This window comes from Heterodontus francisci, chromosome 10 (genome assembly GCF_036365525.1).
Source record: "Heterodontus francisci isolate sHetFra1 chromosome 10, sHetFra1.hap1, whole genome shotgun sequence".
Lineage (NCBI taxonomy): Eukaryota > Metazoa > Chordata > Chondrichthyes > Heterodontiformes > Heterodontidae > Heterodontus > Heterodontus francisci.
In genome coordinates, this window is record NC_090380.1 from 89,955,366 (window position 1) to 89,975,279 (window position 19,914).

At 47.5% G+C, this 19,914-nt stretch overlaps 1 protein-coding gene across 3 annotated transcripts in view; it reads left to right on the forward strand.

The window, feature by feature from the left end:
• Positions 1-540: 540 nt before the first annotated feature.
• Positions 541-19,914, forward strand: part of LOC137374623 (transmembrane protein 45B-like) — a 107,856-nt gene continuing 88,482 nt past the window's right edge. For 2 of the 3 annotated variants that reach the window (XM_068041029.1, XM_068041028.1), the window contains exon 1: positions 541-741. The gene's annotated coding sequence lies outside the window, so the exon portion shown is untranslated. The remainder of the gene's footprint in view (positions 742-19,914) is intronic. The other variant, XM_068041027.1, reaches the window with a different exon arrangement.

Below are 19,914 nucleotides of genomic sequence, written 5' to 3' on the forward strand. Positions count from 1 at the left end.
CGATTTATATTTTGAGCACACAAGTGATAATATTACTGGTGAAATCAGGATACATTTCTTCTCGGAAAATGTATGACGTTAAGCTTGTATTGTTGGAGAAAATAATGCAGAATTATAGCCTACCCTTCCTCACACAACAAAGAATAGATGCTTGAAGATTTTGTGACTACAATAGTCGACTATATAATCAAAATGTATGGATTCCTCGTTGAATCAAATCAATGAGTGGAAAACAAGTGGGTTTGTCAACTAACTGAAATCTTAACCTTTCTCCACATAAACATGTACACATGCGAACCTGACAGAGTTAGGAAGCTCTGACAAAGTTTTGACGGTGCCACATCGACCCTCGGAGGCTTGCGCCCGCAGTTACACCATCTGCCCGGGAGGTGGCGCAGCTAAGCACGCCTGGCAACGTAGGGAGGATTGGCAGCTGAGCCGACCATTCGGAGGTGGCAGATAACGCGTCAGGCCCGAGTTGTGACCAATAGGCGTTCCCAACGGGCGGGGTGGGCGGGCCAGGCCGCCTGTATTCTTCACAGTGGGAGCGCTGCTGCTACTGCTGCTGCCGAGTTGGAGTTTAGCGGAGTTGGACGACTTTTAAACTCTTCGCTTCAAAACAACACAAAAAGAGGAGACGAAAGTATGACATTTGGAACTTCCGGAGAAAGGATCCCTTCACTTTGAAAGAGTATATTGAGGGGAGACTACATGGAGCATCTTTAAAGCACTTTGGGGCAAGTCAGTCAATATTTAAATTAGTCAAATCTCAAAAGAGCTGAAATCCAACTGTTTGTTCCATTGTATCTGTACTTTTTTTCTCGGGATGGTGCTTAGCAACAATATCTGGGCTTTAATTACGCTAAAACGGCACCATTATTTGACTCATTGTCTGAATATGAAGCAACAGTGACTCATTATACGCCCGGGCAGATTTGTGACTAAATAATTATTAATCTGCACTGTTTTCCCATTTACAATACACCGGGCCACCCCTCTTAACATATGGGAACAGTTAGTTGTCACGACTGCGGCAATGTTGCTGGACCAGAGCAGTCTAGCCATAATAAAAACAGAAAATACAGCGGTCTGGCAGAATCTGCGGAGAGAGAAACAAGAGTTAACGTTTCAAGTCTGTGACCTTATTTTGCAGCCAGTTGAGCCAGAGTATGTTTCTCTGAATAAAGTGAATGAAATAGTTGAGTGTTCGATTCAGCGAGCTTGCAATGTTCGTTCATTTGTCGCTGAGTAGATTCGAAGAGTGAAAAGGGCATTTTCAGTTAGTTTGCTTTATAAAGATCCTTTGCCGCCTATGATTTGTATTTAGTTTTCATTCATCTCTTTCATTCGATCGTTATATTCAACCATCAACTAGGAAGATGGGTGACTGAACAATGCCCTTTTCCCGTCCCCATATTCAGTGCTGCAGTGTCCTCGACAAAAGATGTACTTATGCAGGGTTGCTTCTTCCGCGTTAGACATACATATTTATCCCGTGTATCATTAGGGCTGAAAGATTGGTGAAGTTTCTCCACGGAGAGAACTGGATTTCATATTTTTTTAAAGCGTGAGTTTTGTATTCAAACCAAGTTGCTACTTCTGCCAGATTGTGGAATATTCACTTGGGCAACCTTGATTCATGCAGCTTTGAATAGTTTGGGTGGAATTTACCAATCAAGCATAATATTATCCATAGAATTGACATGTGGTTTATGGTCAATCTACAAATTGTTCAGCAGCATCAAAGATTGTGTAATAAGCATGATCTGTCACGATTTGCTCAGTTTTATTAAAAAGGTCACTTTTAAGTAGAATCAAATATCAAGTTCGGTATTTCCGAACCAACATAATCCAACATCCAAATCAATCAGTGGCTGATTCTGCTACATGACAACAATTCTTCCAAAAGAAACACTTCTGAATAAGAAATCTAAAGTTTATAAAGTATGTTTTATCAGTTTCAAAAGGGATTTCATTATAAATGTTTGTGTGAACTGATTTTTTTTGGATAATATTTATTTAGGAACGCACTGCCTGAGAGTGTGGTGGAGGCAGATTCAATCATGACTTTCAAAAGGGAATTGGATAAGCTCCTGAAGGAAAAAAATAATGAGGGCTATGGGGAAAGGGCAGAGGGGTGGGAGTAGCTAAATTGCTCTAGCAGAGAGCTAGACAGGCCTAATGGCCTCCTTCTGTCCTGTAACTGTTTTATGATTATATCTGTCTACTTTCATAATCCTGTGAAAAACATATCCAAATTAAGTTTCTTAGTCTTGTGCAAATTCCAAATAATGCTCCATTTAAAAGAAATGCATTTATCATACTATGATTGGCATGGCACATTTACACTGTTAATTGTGAGGCATGCTAACCAGTAGGGTTCCAGGTTTCACATTGATCTATGGCATGCCAGCTGTTCTCAGTTGGAACACTGGTGCGAGTTAAGTACCCCTGGATTAAGGAGGAGAAAATCAGCTAGGGTTTCTTCTCTTGTTGTAAATGCACGGACAGTGGTTGAGGACATGATCAAACTCAATCGGTGATGCTCCCACAGTTGAATACTGTGCTGACTCACATTGTTAAGGTTCACACATGAAATAATGGCTTCTTGAGGAAGATACTGGGTGGTCTCTGGCACACAAGGAACTATACACCTTTAAAAGAGGAGAAAGAGAAAACAAATTGCCAAGAACAGTGGCGCAGTGGTTAGCACCGCAGCCTCACAGCTCCAGGGACATGGGTTCGATTTTGGGTACTGCCTGTGCGGAGTTTGCAAGTTCTCCCTGTGACCTCGTGGGTTTTCGCTGGGTGCTCTGGTTTCCTCCCACAGCCAAAGACTTTCAGGTGATAGGTAAATTGGCCATTGTAAATTGCCCCTAGTGCAGGTGGTAGGGAATATGGGATTACTGTAGGGTTAGTATAAATGGGTGGTTGTTGGTCGGCACAGACTCAGTGGGCCGAAGGACCTGTTTCAGTGCTGTATCTCTTAAAAAAAGAAGCCTGTAATAGACAAAATCAGGGTGATTTTTATGACCCAAGTAGAGACAACTTTAAAACTAAGAGATATGAACCCCCCCAGACCGATTAAAGAATTACATGACAAGTTTTCATCTTAAGACTTTTAGTATAACAATTAAACTAAAAATTAACATTAACTAAACAGTAATTAATAGGCAGCTAATACATTAAATTACAAAGAAAGGTATTTCCCATTAACTTATTTATGCACTTGAAGACCCCACACCACATTTATACATTACAGTGTTCTCATCGAAAAGGTATCCTTGCAATTAAAAGTCCCAAACTCCTCCAGCTTCAATGGGTTGGATCTCCCAGTGTCCTTCTCAAAGCCAACATCCTCTTCATTCACTTCTACCGAGCGCATTCAACCGGACTTCTATTAATAAGGCAATCTCTAGCAACCATGTTGGTCTTTTCTCCTCTGCAAACCTCGAGCCTTTGAAACGGGTTCAAATCATAGCAGCTTTTTGCTGTATCGGTGATCTGAGAGCAGCTGTCTCCCTAGAAAGAGCTCACTGGTCTTTCTCTCTCTCATCATGCTCTGCATCTGACTGCTGATCTTCGTTTCTTCCTCTCAGCCCCTAGACCTGGGAAAACCTATTGAATTTATCCAGATCAAAAGTCAATAGTCATTTGCCTTTTGCAATTCTCAGAAACCATATAAGTCTGACCATAGCAAAACTAGCTGGGCCTTCCTTTGTTTCCAGGTGTTAAAAATTGCAACTCAAACCTGCATTTTTAGAGCCCCAGGCTCCCTATTTACAATCTGTGAGCCTGGGAGAGCAAAATCCAGTTCCGAAGAAGGGTCACTGACCCGAAACGTTAACTCTACTTCTCTTTCCACAGATGCTGCCAGACCTGCTGAGTGAATCCAGCATTTCTTGTTTTTGTTTCAGAGCAAAATCCATTGTCTTCTCTGTGTTACAACCTTGCACCTTTCTTTCAAAAAGGTCTTTGATCTGGATTCCTTGTTCTCATGGTAACCAAAAGCCCTGGCTTGTCTCTGAGCAGATTTTAAATGCAATCACATTTTCCTCCGAATGTCCATTTTACACTGCACTGCACAGTTTTCAAAACATAACCATACTACAACATCCAGCATTCATAACATATACACTGTCATCTCACCTCCGGGACTTAACTGTCAAAGCTTCACTTGATGGCTCAGTAAGTAAATACTGTGCCTGATATATAGAACAGAGAACAGTATAGCACAGTACAGGCCCTTTGGCCCACGATGTTGTGCTGACCCTTTAACCTACTCTAAGATCAAACTACCTACATACCCTTCATTCTACTATCATCCATGTACCTATCCAAGAGTCGCTTAAATGTCCCTAATGTATCTGCTTCTACAACCACCGCTGGCAGTGTATTCCACGCACCCACCACTCTCTGTGTAAAGAACCTACCTCTGACATCTCCCCTAAACCTTCCTCCAATCACCTTAAAATTATGCCCCCTGGTGATAGCCCTTTCCGCCCTGGGAAAAAGTCTCTGGCTATCCACTCTATCTATGCCTCTCATCATCTTGTACCCCTCTATCAAGTCAGCTCTCATCCTTCTTCGCTCCAATGAGAAAAGCCCTAGCTCCCTCAACCTTTCTTCATAAGACATGCCCTCCAGTCCAGGCAGCATCCTGGTAAATCTCCTCTGCAACCTCTCTAAAGCTTCCACATCCTTCCTATAATGAGGCGACCAGAACTGAACACAATATTCCAAGTGTGGTCTAACCAGGGCTTTATAGAGCTGCAGCATAACCTCGTGGCTCTTAAACTCAATCCCCCTGTTAATGAAAGCCAACACCCCATACGCCTTCTTAACAACCCTATCAACTTGGGTGGCAACTTTGAGGGATCTATGGACGTGGACCCCAAGATCCCTCTGTTCCTCCACACTGCCAAGAATCCTGTCTTTAAGCCTGTATTCTGCATTCAAATTCGACCTTCCAAAATGAATCACTTCACACTTTTCCAGGTTGAACTCCATCTGCCACTTCTCAGCCCAGCTCTGCATCCTGTCAATGTCCCGTTGCAACCTACAACAGCCCTCCACACTATCCACAACTCCAGCCACCTTTGATTCATCGGCAAACTTACTAACCCAGCCTTCCACTTCCTCATCCAAGTCATTTATAAAAATCACAAAGAGCAGAGGTCCCAGAACAGATCCTTGCGGAACACCACTGGTCACCGAGCTCCAGGCTGAATACTTTCCATCTACTACCACCCTCTGTCTTCTATGGGCCAGCCAATTCTGTATTCAGACAGCCAAATTTCCCTGTATCCCATGCCTCCTTACTTTCTGAATGAGCCTACCATGGGGAAACTTATCAAACGCCTTGATAAAATCCATATACACCACATCCACTGCTCTTCCTTCATCAATGTGTTTTGTCACATCCTCAAAGAATTCAATAAGGCTTGTGAGGCATGACCTGCCCCTCACAAAGCCATGCTGACTATCTCTAATCAAACTATGCTTTTCCAAATAACCATAAATCCTGTCTCTCAGAATCCTTTCCAATAATTTGCCCACCACCGACGCAAGACTGACTGGTCTGTAATTCCCAGGGTTATCCCTATTCCCTTTCTTGAACAAGGGAATAACATTTGCCACCCTCCAATCATCTGGTACTACTCCAGTGGACAGTGAGGATGCAAAGATCATCGCCAAAGGCGCGGCAATCTCTTCCCTCGCTTCCCGTAATATCCTTGGGTATATCCCGTCTGGCCCCGGGGACTTATCTATCCTCATGTCTTTCAAAATTTCCAGCACATCCTCCCTCTTAACATCAACCTGTTCGAGCATATCAGCCTGTTTCACGCTGTCCTCACAAATGTCCAGGTCCCTTTCACTAGTGAATACTGAAGCAAAGTATTCATTTAGGACCTCCCCTACCTCCTCCGACTCCAGGCACAAGTTCCCTCCACTATCCCTGATCAGCCCTACCCTCACTCTGGCCATCCTCTTGTTCCTCACATAAGTGTAGAACGCCTTGGGATTTTCCTTAATCCTACCCGCCAAGACTTTTTCATGTCCCCTTCTAGCTCTCCTAAGTCCATTCTTCAGTTCCTTCCTGGCTACCTTGTAACCCTCTAGAACCCTGTTTGATCCTTGCTTCCTCAACCTTAAGTAAGCTTCCTTCTTCCTCTTGACTAGCTGTTCCACATCTCTTGTCATCCAAGGTTCCTTCACCCTACCATCCCTTCCTTGCCTCATCGGGACAAACCTATCCAGCAGTCGCAGCAAGTGCTCCCTAAACAACCTCCACATTTCTGTTGTGCATTTCCCTGAGAACATCTGTTCCCAATTTATGCTCCCCAGTTCCTGCCTAATAGCATTGTAATTCCCCCTCCCCCAATTAAATATTTTCCCATCCCGTCTGCTCCTATCCCTCTCCATGACTATAGTAAAGATCAGGGAGTTGTGATCACTATCACCGAAATGCTCTCCCCCCGAGAGATCTGCCACCTGGCCCTGGTTCGTTGCCAAGCACCAAATCCAACATAGCCTCCCCTCTAGTCAGCCTAGCTACATATTGAGTCAGGAAACCTTCCTGGACACACCTGACAAAAACTGCTCCATCCAAACTATTTGCACTAAGGAGGTTCCAATCAATATTAGGGAAGTTGAAGTCACCCATGACAACAACCCTGTTACTTCTGCACCTTTCCAAAATCTGCCTCCCAATCTGTTCCTCCGTGTCTCTGTTGTTATTGGGGGGTCGATAGAAAACTCCCAATAAAGTGACTGCTCCTTTCCTGTTTCTGATTTCCACACATACTGACTCAGTAGACAAACCCTCCTCGACGACCTCCCTTTCTGCAGCTGTGATACTATCCCTGAATAGCAATGCCACTCCCCCACCTCTTTTACCTCCCTCCCTATTCCTTTTGAAACATCTAAACCCCGGAACATCCATTCCTGCCCCTGTGATATCCAAGTCTCCGTAATGGCCACAACATCGTAGCTCCAAGGACTGATCCATGCTCGGTTTAAGTTCATCACCCTTATTCCTGACACTTCTTGCGTTAAAATAGACACACTTCAACCCATCATACTGGCTGCAACTTTGCCCTGTCAACTGTCTAACCTTCCTCACAGACTCTCTGAACTCTGTATCTGCCTGCTCAACAGCTACCCCATCCACTGACCTGTAGCTCCGGTTCCCATCCCCCTGCCAAACTAGTTTAAACCCTCCCGAAGAGCTCTAGCAAACCTCCCGCCCAGGATATTGGTGCCCCTCCAGTTCATGTGCAACCCGTCCTTCTTGTACAGGTCCCACCTTCCCCAGAAGGTATCCCAATGATCCACATAACTGAAGCCCTCCCTCCTACACCAGCTCTGTAGCCACGTGTTCAGCTGCACTCGCTCTCTGTTTCTAGCCTCACTATCTCGTGGCACCGGTATCAATCCTGAGATTACTACTCTGCTCGTCCTGCCTTTTAGCTTCCAACCTAACTCCCTATAATCGCTTTTCAGGTCCTCATCCATTGTTCTAGCTATGTCATTGGTACCGATGTGTACCACGACTTCTGGCTGCTCCCCCTCCCCCTTAATAATCCTGTAGACTCGATCCGAGACATCCCTGACCCTGGCACCCGGAAGGCAACATACCATCCGGGAGTCTCGTTCGCGACCACAGGATCTCCTGTCTGTTCCTCTAACCATTGAATCTCCTATCACTATCGCTCTCCTATTCTGCCCCCTTCCCTTCTGAGCCACAGAGCCAGGCTCAGTGCCAGAGACCTGGCCGCTGTGGCTTTCCCCTGGTAGGTCGTCCCCCCAACCGTATCCAAAACGGTATACTTATTATTGAGGGGAACGGCCACAGGGGATCCCTGCACTGTGCGCCTAATCCCTTTCCCTCCCCTGACGGTCACTCAGCTACGTTTATCCTGTAACTTAGGTGTCACTACTTCCCTATAACTGCTCTCTGTCACCCCCTCAGCCTGCTGAATGATCCGAAGTTCATCCAGCTCCAGCTCCAGTTCCCTACCGCGGTCTGTGAGGAGCTGGAGTTGGGTGCACTTCTCACAGGTGAAGTCAGCAGGGATACAAGTGGTGACCCTTACCTCCCACATCCTGAAAGAGGAGCATGCAACTGCCCTAGCTTCCATCCCCTCTGCTCTAAATTGACAACAGAGAATAAAAATTTAAAATAATAAAGGAAAACCTTACCTTACCAAACCCTCCACACAAGAGTCCTTTTTTGTTGGTTAGAGGAGGAGGATGGGTGGGAGACTCTACACGTGTAGTGTTTCGGGTTTAGCCACTGCCCAAATATATAAGTTCACTTACCCAGCAGTCCCCGTGTCACGAGGTAACTACTTTATTGCTCAACTTACCTTCCCGTTTCTGGCGCGTTTTTTGAAACCTCCGGTCCTGTTGCTCCTTGGGCTGCTCTGGCTCCTCTCTCTCTCTCTCTCTCATGGGTTTTGGCGCGTTTTTTTTTTAAACCTCCGGTCCTGCTGCTCCTCGGCTGCTCTGGCTCCTCTCACTCTCTCCTTCACGGGTTTTGGCGCGTTTTTTGAAACCTCCGGTCCTGCTGCTCCTCGGGCTGTTCAGGCTCCTCTCACTTGCTCTCTCACGGGTTTTGGCACGCTTTTTGAAACCTCCAGTCCTGTTGCTCCTCGGGCTGTTCTGGCTCCTCTCACTCTCTCCCTCACGGGTTTTGGTGCGCTTTTTGAAACCTCCGGTCCTGTTGCTCCTTGGGCTGCTCTGGCTCCTCTCACTCTCTCCCTCACGGGTTTTGGCGCGCTTTTTGAAACCTCCGGTCCTGTTGCTCCTCGGGCTGCTCTGGCTCCTCTCTCTCTCTCTCACACGGGATTTGGCGCGTTTTTTTTTTAAACCTCCGGTCCTGCTGCTCCTCAGGCTGTTCTGGCTCCTCTCTCTCTCTCTCTCACGGGTTTTGGCACATTTTTTGAAACCTCCGGTCCTGTTGCTCCTCGGGCTGCTCTGGCTCCTCTCTCTCTCACGGGTTTTGGCACGTTTTTTTAAACCTCCGGTCCTGCTGCTCCTCGGGCTGTTCTGGCTCCTCTCACTCTCTCTCTCACGGGTTTTGGCACATTTTTTGAAACCTCCGGCCCTGTTGCTCCTCGGGCTGCTCTGGCTCCTCTCTCTCTCACGGGATTTGGCGCGTTTTTTTTTAAACCTCCGGTCCTGCTGCTCCTCAGGCTCCTCTCACTTTCTTTTGGGCCTCCTTATCTCGAGAGACAATGGATACGCGCCTGGAGGTGGTCAGTGGTTTGTGAAGCAGCGCCTGGAGTGGCTATAAAGGCCAATTCTGGAGTGACAGGCTCTTCCACAGGTGCTGCAGAGAAATTTGTTTGTTGGGGCTGTTGCACAGTTGGCTCTCCCCTTGCGCCTCTGTCTTTTTTCCTGCCAACTACTAAGTCTCTTCGACTCGCCACAATTTAGCCCTGTCTTTATGGCTGCCCGCCAGCTCTGGCGAATGCTGGCAACTGACTCCCACGACTTGTGATCAATGTCACACGATTTCATGTCGCGTTTGCAGACGTCTTTATAACGGAGACATGGACGGCCGGTGGGTCTGATACCAGTGGCGAGCTCGCTGTACAATGTGTCTTTGGGGATCCTGCCATCTTCCATGCGGCTCACATGGCCAAGCCATCTCAAGCGCCGCTGACTCAGTAGTGTGTATAAGCTGGGGGTGTTGGCCGCTTCAAGGACTTCTGTGTTGGAGATATAGTCCTGCCACCTGATGCCAAGTATTCTCCGAAGGCAGCGAAGATGGAATGAATTGAGACGTCGCTCTTGGCTGGCATACGTTGTCCAGGCCTCGCTGCCGTAGAGCAAGGTACTGAGGACACAGGCCTGATACACTCGGACTTTTGTGTTCCGTGTCAGTGCGCCATTTTCCCACACTCTCTTGGCCAGTCTGGACATAGCAGTGGAAGCCTTACCCATGCGCTTGTTGATTTCTGCATCTAGAGACAGGTTACTGGTGATAGTTGAGCCTAGGTAGGTGAACTCTTGAACCACTTCCAGAGCGTGGTCGCCAATATTGATGGATGGAGCATTTCTGACATCCTGCCCCATGATGTTCGTTTTCTTGAGGCTGATGGTTAGGCCAAATTCATTGCAGGCAGACGCAAACCTGTCGATGAGACTCTGCAGGCATTCTTCAGTGTGAGATGTTAAAGCAGCATCGTCAGCAAAGAGGAGTTCTCTGATGAGGACTTTCCGTACTTTGGACTTCGCTCTTAGACGGGCAAGGTTGAACAACCTGCCCCCTGATCTTGTGTGGAGGAAAATTCCTTCTTCAGAGGATTTGAACGCATGTGAAAGCAGCAGGGAGAAGAAAATCCCAAAAAGTGTGGGTGCGAGAACACAGCCCTGTTTCACACCACTCAGGATAGGAAAGGGCTCTGATGAGGAGCCACCATGTTGAATTGTGCCTTTCATATTGTCATGGAATGAGGTGATGATACTTAGTAGCTTTGGTGGACATCCGATCTTTTCTAGTAGTCTGAAGAGACCACGTCTGCTGACGAGGTCAAAGGCTTTGGTGAGATCAATGAAAGCAATGTAGAGGGGCATCTGTTGTTCACGGCATTTCTCCTGTATCTGACGAAGGGAGAACAGCATGTCAATAGTCGATCTCTCTGCACGAAAGCCACACTGTGCCTCAGGGTAGACGCGCTCGGCCAGCTTCTGGAGCCTGTTCAGAGCGACTCGAGCAAAGACTTTCCCCACTATGCTGAGCAGGGAGATTCCACGGTAGTTGTTGCAGTCACCGCGGTCACCTTTGTTTTTATAGAGGGTGATGATGTTGGCATCGCGCATGTCCTGGGGTACTGCTCCCTCGTCCCAGCACAGGCATAGCAGTTCATGTAGTGCTGAGAGTATAGCAGGCTTGGCACTCTTGATTATTTCAGGGGTAATGCTGTCCTTCCCAGGGGCTTTTCCGCTGGCTAGGGAATCAATGGCATCACTGAGTTCCGATTTGGTTGGCTGTATGTCCAGCTCATCCATGACTGGTAGAGGCTGGGCTGCATTGAGGGCAGTCTCAGTGACAGCATTCTCCCTGGACTACAGTTCTAGGTAGTGCTCAACCCAGCGGTCCATCTGTTTGCGTTGGTCAGTGATTATGTCCCCCGATTTAGATTTGAGGGGGGTGATCTTCTTGATGGTTGGCCCAAGAGCTCTCTTCATGCCATCATACATTCCTCTGATGTTTCCAGTGTCTGAGGCCAGCTGAATATGACTGCATAGGTGTTGCCAGTAGTCGTTTGCGCAACGCCTAGCTGTTCTTTGTGCAGTACTTCTGGCTGCTTTAAGTGCTGCGGATGTTAAATCGCTGGGGGCTTTCTTGTAGTTCAAAAGTGCAATGCGCTTAGCGGCTATGACAGGTTCCAGCTCTTCATTATGAGATTGAAACCAGTCTGCATTTCTCTTCGCACTTTTGCCGTAGGTGGTCAAAGCTGACTCATAGATGGCGTCTCTGATGTGGGCCCACTTGGTCTCAGCATCCCCTGTGGGAGTGTTTTGAAGGGCTGTTACAAGTGAATTTAGAAATTTTTGTAACAGCTGTGGGTGAGAAATTCTGCTTGTGTTGATGCGCGGGTGGCCCTTCTGCTTGGAATGATGCAACTTCTTTGGTCTGAGTCTAACCTTGCTGCACACCAGGGAGTGGTCGGTGTCGCAGTCCGCACTGTGGAAGCTGCGTGTGATTTGACCACTGTTTAAGGCGGCTCGCCTTGTGACAATGAGGTCTAGCTGGTGCCAACGACGTGATCTTGGGTGCCTCCATGAAACCTGGTGACAGGGTTTAGTGTGAAAGAACGAGTTGGTGATGCAGAGGTTATGATAGGTACACAACTCAAGCAGTCTCTGCCCGTTCTCATTCATCCTTCCAACGCCATAGCGCCCAAGGCAGGAGGGCCATGAGTCATGGTCGGCCCCAACCCTGGCATTAAAGTCCCCCAGCAGGAATAGGTGTTCGGTGTTGGGGATGCTGCTAATGATGTTATGGAGTTGTTCATAGAACTGGTCTTTAGCTTCAGGTGCGGAACAGAGTGTTGGAGCATAGATGCTGAGTAGGTGTACTGGACCAGAGGTGGTGAGCAGTCGGATGGACAGTATGCGTTCCGAGCCATTTGAGGGAGGCTCTATCATGCTGAGCAAGGAGTTTCTGATGGCGAAGCCCACTCCATGCTGTCTTGGTTCTTCAGGATCCCTGCCCTGCCAGAAGAAGGTGTAGTCTTGCTCTGCTAGAGAGCCACTCGCGGGGAGGTGAGTCTCCTGAAGTGCTGCAATGTCCACATTGAGTCTACTGAGCTCGTTGTTAATGATGGCGGTCTTCCGAGAATCGTTGATTTGTGTAAGGTCTTCCGACAGGCCAGGACACATAGTTCTGACGTTCCAGCTTGCAAAGCGAAGGGCTGGTACCTTCTTTCCTTTTTTCATGTTGTTTGGTGCGGTGTATCAGTCCACCTTTCGGGCAATGACCCTGAGCTCCAAGCACCCATTGAAGCAGGCAGACTGTGGCGGGACAGAACCTTATTGACCGGGGGCTGCCCGGTTTGAGGCGGGCGGTAGCTGTCCAGTGAGGTGCAATGACCTCTCCCACCGACAAAGGCAACCCGTGGCGCCCAGTTTCTACGCCAATTTATCTGGACTTATAACCCGTAACTGCTGCCTTCCGTGTTGTTTCAGTCGCTGTGAGGCAACTATGGAGTGACCTCTCCATGGCGCATGCCTGGGCAAATTTATGGAGGTTGAGAGTTGCCCAGTCGTCAAAACCCCCCTCTCGGCCTTTCTGGTGGGGTCCAAAGGAGTGCAGGACACGACGTTTGGCACCAGTATGGCTGCAGGAACTGCCGGAAACATGCCAAAGGTGACACATGACCGCCTACGGGGTTCCGCTCCGGATTTTCTGTTAGGGTTTACTCCCTTAGCCTTGGTCTCTCCCGAGACGCCCACAAGGCAGTGGGGTTGTTGGGGCCCCTACACAGGTGTAGGATGGTGCCGGTGGGAGGAGGGGATGCAAGGGGGAGGGGTAGAGGGAGGGGGTGGGGGGGGGGGTGCAGGGGAAGGGGGTGCGGGGTGAAGATGGTGCGGGGGGGGCGGGCTGGGACGGGGTTGTGAGGGGGTGAGCTGAGAGGGTGGAGCAGGGAAGGGGACGGGGGTGGGGGGGGTGGAAGTGGGGTAAAGGGGGGGGGGGGGGTGGAATCTGGTGCAGGTAATAAGCCATTTCCTCAGTGCCCACCATCGACGTCCGGAAAGCTCATCCACGTCCTTCGGGAGGTGAAGCATCATTTGGCAGACTTAGAGGTGATTACATTTGCTAAGGGTTTTTTTTTGCAGTGGTTTAAATAAAGGCATGCAGCATTGCCGACAGTGCGCTGCAGATGCTCTCCGAGCCATCTCCCGCGGGCGCTTTGAAGTTGCGGCCGGGGGGGCCGTTCGTGGATGTTTTGGGTGTTCGGGGCACCTTTTCACAGGACTTCTCTCGGGTCCCGCAGCTCCTTCTTCACCTCAATGGACTTACCGCATGCCGTGGCTGCAGACACTCTGGACTGTGAAGACAGCAGGATCGGAGATTAAAGTATCGGCAGCTGTGCTCGTCAGTTTCATCCGGATCAATTTCATTGAGAAAACAAAGAGCAGGTGTGGCTGGGTGAGGGCAGTGGGCCCAGGTAACATACACTAAACTAACTGTTAACTTTTAGATAGGGCTAAAATGAACTGATTTAAAGAGCCAGGGGAATTTAAACAGTTTAAGAGGGCAGATTGGGGGAGAAAACGTTAGGGATGGGAGCAGATGGCCATGGATAGAGTTGAACAGCAAGGGAGCTTCCAGCCCAGGAGCCATCCCAGGTTTGATCCTTAGCAAAGATCATGGATATTTCACAGTGTCATGAGATATTTCAAGTTGTCAGATGAGAGTAAATTTACCAATTCTATACTACCAGCTGGGAACACAGAATGGGCTCAGACACTAGAGTGCTGATTTTTTTCAGCATCAAGCTCAGGATTATTGAATTCAGCCTACAGTGATGCACATTTGAGGAAACATATTTTCGAACTTACTATTTGTTATAATTTTTGTATGTGAAGTTATTCAATTACCTTATTACATCTAAAAAGTACCACAAATTGAACTTTTAGGGATTAAATAGAATCCACCTTTAGTACATGCAAATACTGTATAAGGAAAGAATTGATAAAATCCTGATATTAAGCAGATCATTACCAAGTATGATTCCACAGTATACCTGATGTAGTTAGATAGGTCATAAACATTTTTTTATTGTTTTAACCTGTAAGTCTTCCAGTTTATTACATGTAATGGGATTTCACATTTTCTTTTTTAAAAAAATGTTTCCCACCAATTTTACTTCACTCTCTTCAACTTCTGAAGGTGTTGTTTTCTCACTGATTAATGGTTCTGCAGGTATCAGTTGCCTGTTGTAAGCTTGCCCAAACTATTCATGTGTGAGGTTTGACAATGAGTATCTTTAGGCATTTTGCCCAGGAGGAAATTGATTTTGATCCTGTGTTTACCCAAAGACCACACAGACTGTTTCCAATAGGGGTCACTGCATAACAGTCAGGAGTCAGAATCCTGGCTAATTTTTATTTGCACTTATTAAAGTAATGTGTCTGGGCAGATTGCAGTTTCTCAACTGTTGCCCCATCTGAGACAAAGTAAGGCAACAGAATTTGAATGTCAAACCATGGATCTTCTAGTAGGTACAGCATTGTGCCAAACTTTATGTAGAAGGTCAATGGATGAGCCAACTCTGCTTTTTTTTAGTTTTTAGTTTAGTTTAGTTTAGAGATACAGCACTGAAACAGGCCCTTCGGCCCACCGAGTCTGTGCCGACCATCAACCACCCATTTATACTAATCCTACACTAATCCCATATCCCCACCTGTCCCTATATTTCCCTACCACCTTCCTATACTAGGGGCAATTTATAATGGCCAATTAACCTATCAACCTGCAAGTCTTTGGCATGTGGGAGGAAACCGGAGCACCCGGAGGAAACCCACGCAGACACAGGGAGAACTTGCAAACTCCACACAGGCAGTACCCAGAATTGAACCCGGGTCACTGGAGCTGTGAGACTGTGGTGCTAACCACTGCGCCACTGTGCCGCCCTTCCTTCCTTCTCTGCCCCCACGACTCCCTTTGCAGAAGTACTATACCTTGATTCACTGCCTGACCTAAAGACCCAGATGAAAATGGGAACTCAATGGGTGGAATTTTATGGGCCCTGCAAAAGCAGATTTGGTGGGATGACTTAATCAGGCATGAGTTGCTTTTTTGAATTTCTGATGGCAGGATTTTGTTTACCGAAATTAAGTCGGCGTCGTGTTTGCGGCGTTCCAGGGTTCCCCCTACATGGTGGTGGATTGCAACTTTGCATTCATTTCCGTACCATGAATACTCATTACCCTACACTTAGTTCCAGTTAAATACTACTACCTGCCAGATTAATTGAACAGCGAGCAGTATTCCCGTGCCACTAGGCGCTCGTTCATTTGAACTTGGCATGCAACAGTTGGCTTTGTGCAGTTGAGTCTAAGGTCAGTGTTTTCCTTTCTTGAACTCATTGACAAAAGGAACACGAACATTGGAATGGATGTTTGTCTCCAGACTCCAGAAGGGCGATTCTTCACAGGGAATGGCGGCGAAGGCATGGTTGGGTCTACATGGAGGAGCAGGGGAAGCTACTCGGGTAGCACAGGGTGGGGTTATCGGGTCTACATGAAGGAGCAGGGGTGGTTACTCAGGGAGGACAGGGTGGTGTTACCAGGTCTACGTGAAGGAGCAGGGGAGGTTTTTTATTCATTCATGGGATGTGGGCATCGCTGGCTAGGCCAGCATTTATTGCCCATCCCTAATTGCCTATAAGAAGATGGTGGTGAGCTGCCTTCTTGAACCACTGCAGTCCTTGGGCTGTAGGTACACCCACAGTGCTGTTAGGAAGGGAGTTCCAGGATTTTGACCCAGCGACAGTGAAGGAACAGCGATATAGTTTCAAGTCAGGATGGCGTGTGGCTTGGAGGGGAACTTGCAGGTGGCGGTGTTCCCATGCATCTGCTGCCTCTTGGTGGTAGAGGTCTCGGGTTTGGAAGGTGCTGTCTGTGGGGCCTTGGTGATTTGCTGCATTGCATCTTGTAGATGGTACACACTGCTGTCACTGTGCATTGGTTGTGAAGGGAGTGAATGTTGAAGGTGGTGGATGGGGTACCGATTAAGTGGGCTGCTTTGTCCTGGATGGTGTCGAGCTTCTTGAGTATTGTTGGAGCTGCACCCATCCAGGCAAGTGGAGAGTATTCCATCATAGTCCTGACTTGTACCTTGCGATGGTGGACAGGCATTGGGGAGTCAGGAGGTGAATTACTCACCGCAGAATTCCCAGCCTCTGATCTGCTGTTGTAGCCATAGTATTTATGTGGCTAGTCCAGTTCAGTTTCTGGTCAATGGTGACCCCCCCCAGGATGTTAATAGTGGGGGATTCAGTGGTAGTTATGCCATTGAACATTAATGGGAGATGGTTAGATTCTCTCTTGTTTGGGATGGTCATTGCCTGGCACTTGTGTGGCATATTACTTGCCACTTATCTGTCCAAGCATGGATGTCGTCCATGTCTTGCTCTATATGGACATAGGCTGCTTCAATATCTGAGGAGTCATGAATGGTGCTGAACATTGTGTAATCATCAGTGAACATCCCCACTTCTGACCTTATGATGGAGGGAAGGTCGTTGATGAAGCAGCTGAAGATGGTTAGGCCTAGGACACTACCCTGAGAAACTCCTTCAGTGATGTCCTGGGACTGAGGTGATTGACCTCCAAGAACCACAACCATCTTCCTTTGTGCTAGGTATGACTCCAACCACTGGAGAGTTTACCCCTTGATTCCCATTGACTCCAGTTTTGCTAGGGCTCCTTGATGCCATACTCAGTCAAGTGTTGCCTTGATGTCAAGGGCAGTCACTCTCACCTCACCTCTGGAGTTCAACTCATTTGTCTGTGTTTGGACAAAGGTTGTAATGAGGTCAGAAGCTGAGTGACTCTGGCGGAACCCAAACTGAGCATCACTGAGCAGGTTATTGCTTTTTAAGTGCTGCTGATAGCACTGTCGACGACCCCTTCCATCACTTTGCTGATGATCAAGAGTAGTTCTGGAGCAAATGTCTTCAATACCATTGCTGGAATGTTGTCAGGGCCCAACATGGCCTTTGCTGTGTCCAGTGCCTTCAGCTGTTTCTTGATATCATGTGGAGTGAATCGGATTGGTTGAAGACTAGCACTTGTGATGCTGGGGCCCTCAGGAGGAGGTTACTCGGGGAGGACACGATGGGGTTACTGAGTGCATGGGGGAGCAAGGGAGGTTACTCAGGGAGAACAGGGCAGGATTACCAGGTCTACGTGGAGGAGCAGGGGAGGTTGCTCTGGGACGATAGTTTAAGGTTACCGGGTCTACATGGAAGAGCTGGGGAGGCAGGAGGGGAGCGTCCAGGATATGTAATGGCTGTTATTGCTGCTGAAGCTGGCTGTGGGCAGCTGTGGGGTTGTTGGGTGGATTTGAGTCTTACAGTCAACAGATGGTCATGAAGGGCCTAAAGGGAGAGATGAGTGCTGTCAATGTTGAACATTTCAATGGTAACAGGAGTTGGAACAGTGGAGGAGGAATACTTGAATAAACTGTGCACAGTGATGGGGGAGGTTCAATGGTAGTGGAGGGAAAGGTTAAGGTTAGATTGGGTGGGTCAAGGGTGATGGGCTCAGGCTGGAAGGTGGCAGGAGGAGGTTGGAAGGTGGGGAGACTTGCCTTAAATTGTACCTGCACCATGGGAGGAGACAAATGATGTTGTATGGCTACGCAACCTGGCTGCATTTCTAAGGGACAGAAAAGAAGACTGCACATTGCCTGGATGGTTCAGCTGACTGGAAACAGAAGGCTAAATTGGAATGCTCTGCTCATTTCATTATTTGCAAAGCTGCAGCGACATAGGTGTCATACCCCCAATTTTTCTCATAATACGGGAAGAGGAGCAGAGGGAGCAACTAAGGATGGATCTTACCCCAAACGCATGATGCCTGAATGCCAGCAACAGGCAGAACAGGAAGGTGAGGATTCTGTGACTGACAACATCCTGGAATGGCATTTTTGAAGACTGGCACTGGCGTGTAATCACATCCTCAGGATGTGGATAAATCACCTTCAAATGTCAGAGAAGCAATGCCAAAAACGCCCAAGGATTTTTCATGAAATGATCACAGAAATTTCTACGATCCTACAGCATGACCTGCAACCACTTGGGTTTGGTGGTAAACCCATCACTTGCCCTCAAGGTGACTGCTGCACTCAATTTTTGCCTATCAGTGTCCTCCAAGGATCAATGTGCGGCATATGCAGCATTTCACAGTCTGCGACCCATAGGTGTATCAAAGAGGTGACCAATGCCCTATTTCGTCATGCCAATGAGTTCATCTACTTACCTGTAGATGAGGACAGCCAGGCAGCAAGGTCTGCGGCATTCAATGCCATCGCTGTTTTCTCTAGAGTGCGAGGGGTGATCGATGACACTCCTGTGATCATTAGAGCTCCCTGGGAGCAGCCTGCTGCATTTGTGGTTCACAAAGGCTTCCAATCCTTGAACAAACAACTGGTTTGCGACCACAGGAGAAAAATAATGCAGGTTTGCACATGTTTCCAAGGGAGCTGACACGACTCGTACATTTTGAGGAAATCAAGCTGGCAGGAGGTTTTGATGAACCAGCCAAAGTAGACGGCTGCATCCTGGGTGATAAGAGTTACCCCCCTTTCTACATGGTTGATGACACCAGTGCGATATCCCCAAAGCGCAGCTGCAGATAGATGCAAACCTGCTCACACATCCACCAGAGCTATCATCAATAACACCATTGGCATTTTAAAAATGCACTTACGCTGCCTTGACTGGTCTGGAGGAGCTCACCGCAACATGCCAGAGAGGGTCTCATGAGCCATTGTTGTCTGCTGTGCATTACACAACCTGGCATGTAGACACGGCTATTTTCTGCAGGCAGAGGAACAGGAGGAATAGCAGTCCTCTGCAGATGAGGATGACCATGAAGAGGCTGAGGAGGAGGACAGCAATGCAAACAATGTTGTTATAGATATAAGGACCATATAAGGAAAAACATGCAAGGGATTTCAGGGAACACCTCATATTTGCACATTTCAGCCAACAATAACCCAATCTAAAAAGTTGGGAGGAGGAAACATACATTCTTCTAATATGTTCACATATGCTTGAGGTCTTAATCATTGCTGCAATCAAAAAGAAGGGCTCTTCTGACAACAGCACATGAACCTGCAGTGGAGATTTGGCAAATGGCCTGTATGCTATCCGTTTCATTGAAAGTGACATGTTTCTCCATTGAAAGCGTTGTCATACATCCAAGCATTAACTCGCACACGTAGGATACAGCACTTTGATGTGACCACCAGATCTAATGTTCTCTGGGCTACAATGCAACAGGGAAAACAACAATGATAGAAAATGAACGTTGTGACTGCAGATCCATGAATGGAAGGCATGTTTGGAGTTTGAACATTGACAAATATACAGACATGATATAGCCATCATTGAGGACTGAAGGCTAACAGCAAACTGTAAAATGGACACTTTCTGAAAGACATTGCAAGCAACAATGCATTCCTGCCATATGCCTCCAATAAACATTTTCCTTTTCAAAAAAAACCAAGCAAATGCCTTACAGCATTAAATATTAAACTAAATAAATATGTGTTGAAAATGGACCAAAATGTGGACAATATTTACAACACCCCTGCCACTTTCGTGCTCATAGCTTTTTCATCTTACGTTTCCTACCACTATGTCTAGGTGCAACCCCAAC